Genomic DNA, 9,971 nt, shown 5'->3' on the forward strand with positions numbered 1-9,971 from the left:
AGTGTTCTTGGTTTCACAGTTTAAAACATCCCATTGGAATTGCTATGCTCACAAGTGCATTCTTGCTATTAACAATGTATCAAACAGTTGATTCTGACACCTTCAATATTCTGACTTTCTGAGCAATTTATTATGAATTCTTGGCCTTGTGATAGCCTACTTTACTGGCATTGTCACGTATTTGGTCCTCCTATTGAGAGACTTCCAAATGCAAATGCCACCTTAAGATAACTTTCTTCTGCATTAACGAATGAAGCTGCCACACACAGCGGGGCAAGAAACAACCAATTGTTCAATAGCTTTTGGTCTCCTAAAATAGATACAATGTTTAAAAACGTTTGTAATTGCTACACGGCTCAACGGCTCACGTTAAACCCTGAAATTAAAGCTGACAGTCTGCAAGTATAACTCAAAATCATTGAGTTATTTAAAACTTACTTTTATTTAAAGCCAAAACAACAAATTGTCCAAATATATACAGACTGTTTAGGTTTATTTATTTAGCACAAATTTTAGTACAAATCTGTGCAAGGTGGGAGCGAAGCCCTTACAGGCTTGTACAGAGCTCCACACCTAGCCAACACTTATTACATTTAGTACATTTAGCGGGCGAAATAAAATGTAGCCAATCCAAATCCAACATAGGATGATACGAGAAAGAAAAGAAAATAGAATGTTTAAGGATTAAACATCAGTTGATACGAGAAAGAAGAAACAGACAACATAGGATGATAATTAAATATAAGATGATATAAGAAAGAAGAAACAGACAACATAGAATGATGATTAAACATAAGATGATATAAGAAAGAAGAAACAGACAACATAGAATGATGATTAAACATAAGATGATATAAGACAGAAGAAACAGACAACATAGGATGATGATTGAATATAGGATGATACAAAAAAGAAGAAACAGACATCATAGGATGATGATTGAACATAGGATGATATGAGAAAAAAGAAACAGACAACATAGGATGATGACTAAAGATGGGATGATACAAGAAGAAGAGAAACAAATAACTGAGATAAATATTGAGTAGCAGTTTAGGTAGACATTAGATATTTTTTCAAATGTTTTTTAAACACAGTATGTGAGGACATAGATCTCAGTTGAGGGCTTAGTTCACTCCACAGCTTTGGGCCTCTAAAGGAAAGATTATACTTGTGTCTTGATGTTTGTGAGCGCGATAGGAGTAGATTATTGTTGCTGTGTCTCGTTTGATGTGAATGGACATTGGAGGTGGAAATAAATAGATTCTGAAGGGTGTCTGGAAGTTCATGTTTTCTATACATGAATTTGTGGATGAATATGCATATCTGGTATGTGTTCACTTTTTCAATCGGCAATATGTTATGTTTTTTAAAAAGGGGGGCGGATGGTGCATATCTATTTGAGTGGGAGATAAACCTTAAGTATTTCTTCTGTACTGTACGTAGTATATTAAGATATGTAGGATAGGTCGCTGCCCAGATAATGTTACAGTAATTAATGAAAGGGAACAGGAAGCTATAATATAGAGTAAGATGAGCTGAAGAGTGAACTAAGGGACAAACTTTCCTCAACTCAAACTTTTCCTGTACTGTAAGACTGTAAGACATGTATGACTGCCCTCACCACACAAATCAATTTCACTGAAGAAAGAAATAAACAAAAAGGTTTTAATCTTTCAGCCTAATCTTAACTAAAATGTTCAGTGTGGATCTTTTCTAAATGTAATTACTGCATCCCTTTTCTGTCAGAATCTTTCTGTAATTGGGATGGGGAATAACCTTTTAAAGTGTTCTTGATTTACTGGTATTGGTAAATCATTGGTAATATCAGTATTGGTTACCTACAGCAGTGAACACTTGGATTAGCTTTTTTCAGAAAACAAAGTGGTATTAAGTTGTTTATAAACAAGTTTATGCCAAGTGGTAAAATAACAGCACATTTGTAAGACCACTTGTTATACCATTACCTGATAACTAGAAGCTTTCTGTGGTCCATGCTGCTCCAATTGCAGCAATCCAATTTAACTAACTAATTTCACATTAATAACCGAGACACTATTTTTACTATATATATGAACTATCATTCCAGAGGCACAAATACTGCCAGCAACACAATTCACCCATACCGGTATCTGTATAAAATGTTGTATTTGTCTTAAATTTTCATCTATATTCTAATCAATTAATATAAAATGGAATATGATCTGATATTTTTAATTGCAGGGGATCTTAAAATACAATGCTAAAGCGTAAAGATGTTCAAAAGAATGTGACCCCTCTGAAATCCTGCCCCAAGTGTTTGGATTACGAGTGTAATGAGGGGTAAAAATGAAAACAGGTTAAGATGCCTATACAAACAGAGGGGAAAGTATTCCGTGCAATCTATGTGATGATTACTGCTAAGTTCGGGCAACAGACCCTAATTTTGGCCTTTGTAATTTGATAAGCACCATAAACAGACAAAAGGGGTAAACAACACCAAACACAGACAGATCCTGCACACCTGGTTCCTGCATAAACTCAGGAGAAGACATCTAGAGCCAGTTTTTTTCACACAGAAAAGGCAGGATGCTTCTCACGTTATTTAATTACAAAATCTATAAAATTCTTTAAATCAATATAAATACTAGTTGGGGTGATGACACAAGACTGTTTATGAGAAAATAAAACCACAAAATAAACTTTCGCGGAAAATACTAATTTACAACAATCTTTTCTGTGGCCTAAAACTTTTGAAGCTCCTTTTCAAATATGCACTGATTCTTCCATAAAATGAAGGTAAACTTGAACTTACAATTAGACATCATCTTAAATGAGACTATTTTCAGAAAACAAGTTCAATACCATTTATGAAGCAATTTTAGAAGTGATTCTCATTCTGAAAGAAATATATTTGTTCCTATATATATTTGTTTATATTCTTATCAATTTGAGAATTTCTAGTACTTTCAGGCATTCATTGGTAATAGCAAAAAGCTTATACAAACACATTTTATCAGAACACATAAACAAGGACATTGTTTAAGAAATAAAACATCTTTTGTTCTTTAATCTTCATATGTGAAAATGTGCTAAGTGTTTGTGAATTGTAGTGGAGCAAGTCATCCACGTTTTCCCCCTGTATAAGCAAAGGGAAAAAACAATGGTGTTGTGGGATCGTTTTCGATGGAGCTGAGGGGAGAGGGGGAAAGATCACCTGGGAGAGCCAACACCTGAGCTACGTGTTATTACCCACAAGGGAAGTACTCTCAGGGCTCAATGACAAGCTCTTCACACTCCCAGGCAAATAAAAGGCCGCAGCTTGCAGTTGACAGTACACACCAGTTGAAAAGAATAGAGATGACTGATGCTTATCTAAATGTCAGTGCTGTCTGCTGGGGTAGCCTTTCTGCTTGTGTGCATTTAGGTGACTGGATCAGAATTCGCTGATGCTGGTATATTTCTGTTGTACGGTTGTGTGGAGAGGCACATAAGCAGGACAGCCGTGAGAACTGGCTGTTTAGAGAAAAGATTTATATTGTGATTCAGTGTAATCATTCTGCTGCCCTGCTCTCATTCAGAAATGAAATCAAACTAAAATGTTTGTTTTATTAATTTTAATACTGTTTCATTGTGTTATTGAAATTAATTAAAGATATAAAAACAGATAAATAAATAATATGTTTATTTACTTCAGCTACTCAAAGTTAAAATCAAATAAGCTTAGACTGAAAGGCCCTATAGATTTTTACACTTAGTGAAAAAAAATCTCTTCCAGCTTTTATCAGGTGTCGCTGGTTCACAAAGTTGATGTTTATTAAACATGGGATTTACTGTCTTTGTTACAACTCCAAGATTATCTTATGAGAATGTATTATAGCAACAATATTTTGTACAAGAATAATGCTGTGAGTTTTTCAGGGATTTTTTCTACTTAACAAAGAAAATTCACCAACAACGGCCCTAATTACGATGTGCATATCTAATCATCTAGTTTATAAATATTTGAAAATTAAATACATACTTGCCCAGAGTTTCACCTGAAACAAATGTTTTTTCAAAATGTATTTAATTTCAATTCTACATTTCCAAATGCTGACTGTGGCCACTGGGCCCTGGTGGAGTCTCTAATACAGACTGCAAGGAAGGGCTATCCATAATGCAACGGGTGGGATTTCCCCTGCCTCATCACTCAATCATCTGATCAGCTGGATACCTGCAAGCTGCAGCATCGGTTCTATAGCCCGCCTTCACAGAAATTATGATCAATTCTGCTTACTCCATGGCCTGCACAGATCTCAGTCCAACAGAGCTTCTTTGGGATGGAGTATGAGTATGAGGTTTGTAGCATGAACTGCATGATGCTACCAAGTCAGCATGAACCTTGCACCTTGCTGAACTCATTCAGCAAATAATTCCAGCTGTTCTAGAGGCATCTGGAGTTCTTTCTGGTACCAGATAGATATACTTAATAAAGTCGCCACTGAGTGTAATTTGCACAAACGCTTTATTGACTTTGTATGAGGGTTAGGAAAGCTGCCAAATGGAGTTTGTTTTGGCTATTAAAACAAACAAAGAGCAGTTCAATATTAAATTGGGATAGCAAAGGGAAGACGCAACATATAAATGTATGATAATTTTATGTTAAATTAAATAAGATGAAACAGGAGTCCACAATATATATTTGAGACATAGACTACATCAAATCCAGAGGGGTAAAATCCAGGTTCAGAAAGTTAAGTTCAGTATTTTTTTCCATTCACCTGGATTTGCTAATTAACTCAATTCTTCAGCCAGGAGGAAGAACTAATTAATGAACTCATGGCTGAGACATGGGTGGAAGAAACACATGACAGGACTTTTCATTTCTGACCTGTAGGCTTTACACCTGTGGTCAAATCTTGTAAATCTGTCTTCTTGCCTATTATAAATTACAAAGACCTTTTCTTCACCCTTTGTTTAGGAAACAAACTTTGGCCTGAAGATGTTGACTTATTATTATCACAACGAAATCGTGTTTGCTTTGCTTTAGTTACCATGGCTTGAAAGTCACCTAGGTCACAGATGATCACTGTATTCCCTCAGTTTTGGGTACTGTCAAAATTTTTGTTTTTTGAATGGTCAGGAAAATAGAATTATCAATGTAATGTATGAAAACTTATTGTGCACAAAAAATTATGCAATTAAAACAATGCTCCAATTTAAAGCTAATAACCTGGTAATCTTACCAACTGTAAGGTAATCTTGGGGTCACTTCTTGTGTGAGCCCCTGAAATGAATAGAAAAAAGTGCCTTCAACACATATTGTCATGGCAAGAATGCCCCTATGAAACATAATCCTTATATCTACAGGATATTCCCCCTCAATGTAATGGTTAATGAATGCCAGTGCAACCTAAATCAAGTCGAACATATCCACCAATTGATGGATTACTCCACCAACGTCAAAACAGATTAAATGAGTGTGCTGTTTTTTTCACTTGCATATCATGTCTTTCCTGGTCTGTTATACTGATATACAGTATTATACTTAAAATGCTGTACGCTGTCATAGTGCACGCTCTTGTATACCTAAATCACACATTTCAAATGCTGTGAGTTAACACTATAGTGTAAAGAGTGAATTTTACACCTGGCCTTATATAAGGACATGACAAAATATCATATTACTCTAACTTTTTCTAGTCAGTGCAGAAAGCATGTAAACACCACAGCTTAGCCTTCAAACACACTGATAAAGATCGGGGCAACAGAATTCACCGCTAACAGAAGCAAGCAATACATTAGAAGCCAGAAAACCCCTGCATATCGGGCAGGAGATATTTAGAGATGGGTAAAATGGTGATATTTACAGATGGTTGAAATGATTCTCACACTGAAAGCGGGCCTTGCTGAGTGCTTCTCACAGGACCAGTATTAAGAGGAGTCTGAATTACCAGCAGAGAGACAAGAGAAACGAAATCCGGGTTTAGAAGATCTTCATACTGTTAAAGGGCAGGTCTGCAGATTAACTACCCCCCCCCCTAATCTAACAATAGTTTGATCTAATACCTTGCCTAAACACACAACGATACACTGTAATAGGCAGAAATTAGCATGTAAGTCGCTGTAATACATTTCACAGTACATACTGTAATGACAATGAAAGAACTTAGATGGGTACTGTAATTGTATTTACAGTAAGCATATCGTGAAATGTATTGAAGCATCCAATTTTACTTAAGCCTAATTATATCCATCCACTATCTAACCTGCTCATTCCTGGTCAGCAGACTCAATGGTGATAGGCTGCCATGCAAGGTAGCTATTGGGGGCTAGGTCAGGAATACTTTGATACACCCAGGGTGGACGATCGAACCGGCAACCTTCCAACTGCTGGAGGACCACTCTTACCTCCAGAGCTAATATCCTTATATATAAAGATGAACCTAATGCTAGGCTAGTAAACCTGGGGTTAAGAGGTGCTCCTGACTGAGGAATCAAATTAAGTCATGTTAGTCAGTAAAAACAATAGAAAAGCATCTCGCCTTACACTCTTTATAGGATGCAGAACGATCGCTGTTATTCTAATTTTTGTATCGACTACTCTACTACTTCAATAAAGGTGAAAAGCAATCCCTATTTGACACCAATTTCCCTTATTGTTGAGCAGAATGAGCGAGGCACCAGATGAAACGCACAGTTGCTTGATTGTTATCCTGGCTGGAAAGCCTGCATGGGAAGGGACAGCTGATCCAACCTACGCAGACAGCATGGAGGCAGCTGAGCAGCGTTAAATTGTCTGAGAGGGACCAAGTCCCATCCTCACTCAGGAAACATCAATCGCAAGAGTACCACCAGCTACGCGGAGTGTGCCACTGTGTGGATTCACTGAAGTCACCGGCAGCAAATGAAATGGCTTTCTCCTGCTTTTTGCTTTCTCCTCTCGTCTTATTTTTTTTGTTGCATTCTATGAAGTGCTCCATCTCCTGTTTTGAGCAGCTGTAGGCCTATGGTACAGTAGCACTAAGTGCCACTCCAAACCTTTATTTGACCTCTTTGGCACGAAACGGAAATTGCTGAAATACTTCTTTTTTTTTTGCTGCGGCCATTTAAAAAAAGGGAATTTCTCTTTCCTGTTGCTGCTAACTAACACACATTTTCCTAAACACATGCTGCCAACCACCATAAGTTCTTCATACTCTAGTCTACTGATTAATGGTCAGTGAAGACATACTGAACAGCATTTTATTCACAGCTGGAAATGGCTGATTTACTTAATGTAACAGCCATTCTTGATAAAGACTAAAACCCTGTTAACTAAAAGCCTCCTTGTTTGAGTGATGGTATGGCCAATTGTGTGTCATCCTCTGAGACCCCTGGTCACAGCTGGGGCTGGCTTCAATTCAGAATCTGGAACTTGACCCAAAGCACAAGCACTTTAGCTGGAAATGCCACCTAAGAGACTTCAATGACAGAAAATAGAACCTGCTTTTTTATATAGGAACAGTTGTAAGGTGGTTTTTGTGAGATCCTCATACAAGATACTTTCCCTTTCAATAACATCAGCATATTCCCTTCTTGGTCCAAAAAACACATGTAGGCAAAACATACAAGATTGTGTATAGAGTATCAAACTACTCCATGTCCTGCTGGCCGCAGTGTCTGCAGGTATTTGCTACAACCATGCGCAACACCACCCGATTTCACTAATGAGCTTATTATCTGAACCAAGCAGGGAAAATAATTTGTGAAATCACGTAGTGTAGAGCACGGTAGGAGCAAATACCTGCAGACACTGCGGCCCGCAGGACAAGGAGTTGAGTAGCACTGTGCTACACTATCCTTCGTGTTGTTGTTTCACAGTAGTGTCATATGTAATAACAAATACAAATTAAACAACTGATTGCAAGACTATTTTGTAAAAATGTAGTGTCTGTGGTAAAAAAATAAGGAATGTGAAATATCCCGTAAAAAATTCATCTTAGCAAGGCCTCTGTCTTTTTCCACTTCAGAGTTGCCTTTCTTACCAGAATATGTGCAGGTAATCCTACAAATTGCACTGTACAAACACGGTATTTCACGATTACCCAGGTGAATGACAAGGTGTTTTTGTTGAAGCAGACACTCTGGAAGCAGATGATGTCAAGGATTAAACGGGGATGAAAGATCACAATGGAGAGAATGATATGTAATTATTTTGAAAGTATGCCAAGTGGTTTTTGTAACTATTCAAGGCGTAGTTATATTAATTTCAAAGCTTTGGTCCATTATGTAGCTGAGTAAGAGAAAGTATGATTACATTTTCAAAGTAGCCTGGATTAGATGATCCTCTCAAACTCTTACTATGTTCCATTTTTTTTTTTTTTTAGCTGTGTTATCTTGGCAAAGGACGACTGTTGAAATCAGGTGTGATTGCCTGGTGACAGTTGAGCCATATTTTTTGCTGACTACTCTCTGTGTTCACTCAGAAGTGCTTACCCTACTAATTTTATGCTACTAGTCTCACAACTTTCCCGTAAACGTCCCCATTATTGTGCAATGTCATTTCCCTTGCCACATTTTACTTTTGAAAACACATTCTACTGAATGTTTTTATTTATCTATTTATCTTTCACAATTATCACATAGACATAAAATTAAAACATTCCTCTACACTTTTCATCTAAGGCTATAGCCAAACTGCAAAGCCATAGAATGTAATTCAGTCTGAAAAATAAAAAGATTACAGTAACAGCTACGGAGCGTCTATTTGAACATGGACATACTGCCTACTATTGACTAATGACGTGTACATTTCTTCGATATTTATTTATTGGATATACTGTATATATCATGTGAGTGTATGTGTGAGAGAGATAGAGAGAGAGAGAGAGAGAGAGAGAGTGTGTGTGTGTGTGTGTGTGTGTGGTGTGTGTGTGTTGTACACTTGATTTCTTGAGTCGCAATTCTGATCTACTTGATTTGAAAAATACATGAAAACGGTGTACAGTACACCACTGTTCACTGCCATAATTTATTAATCATACATCGGTATTTACAAATGGGCTGTGGCAGATAATAAACACTACCACATACATCCACTTCTGCTGGGTGGAAAGGGTGAGGAAGAGGGGCCACCATGGGACAGTTCTAGAGGAAGCCGGTTATTCATCACCGCACCACTTCAAACCTCACGCTCAACATAATGCCCTTCAGCTACTACAAACACAGTCAGACAGCTTATGCAAACAATACAGACGGGCTGGACCCCCAAGTATGGCCCACAGACAACCAGGACTGTTAGACATCCAGTAGTGCTCACTTTTACTGGCTGCATTGACCCCTCGGGCTAAAGCACATCCCAGGTTTAATCAATCAAAACCAGGGCCGCTTCTGACAAGGACAGTCAACTTCTGGAACTCGATCACCCCTCAAAACAAATGATCAAAATGAGTGTTCTTTGCAGTTGACTTGCTTATCTTTCTCTCTTTTTTTACATTTTATTTGGCTGTCTCAGGCATAGTCGGTGTTGGTATTAATTGATTCAGCAACCCCGGAACAAAGGGTGTAAAATAAATGAGGTATATCATCTGGCTTATCTGATTTTGCATGCAAGCAGACTAGGCGTGGAGATGGTTTTACTCTGAAGAGGTGACAGAGACCACTGTGCAGAGTGATCAATTAGATAAACACATACCTCAGCAATACAGTTTCTAGGCCTGTGTGGAATTGTTTTGTCCAACCGCAGCTTTTGGAAGGTAGGTACCACTGACTTATTTACAGTGGGCATAGTTGTATTTAATGTACATCCTGCTATTTCAAATCAGCTTGTACATACATGTTTCTCACTAAATATATATATACTCAGTGACCACTTTATTAGGTAGACCTGAACACCAGCTTTTTAATGCAATTATTTAATCAGGCAATCTTGTGGCAGCAACTAAATGCATAAAAGCATGCAGATGTGGTCAAGAGGTTCAGTTGTTTTTCAGACCAAATGTCAGAATAGGGAAGAAATGTGATCTAAC

This window comes from Conger conger, chromosome 4 (genome assembly GCF_963514075.1).
Source record: "Conger conger chromosome 4, fConCon1.1, whole genome shotgun sequence".
NCBI lineage: Eukaryota > Metazoa > Chordata > Actinopteri > Anguilliformes > Congridae > Conger > Conger conger.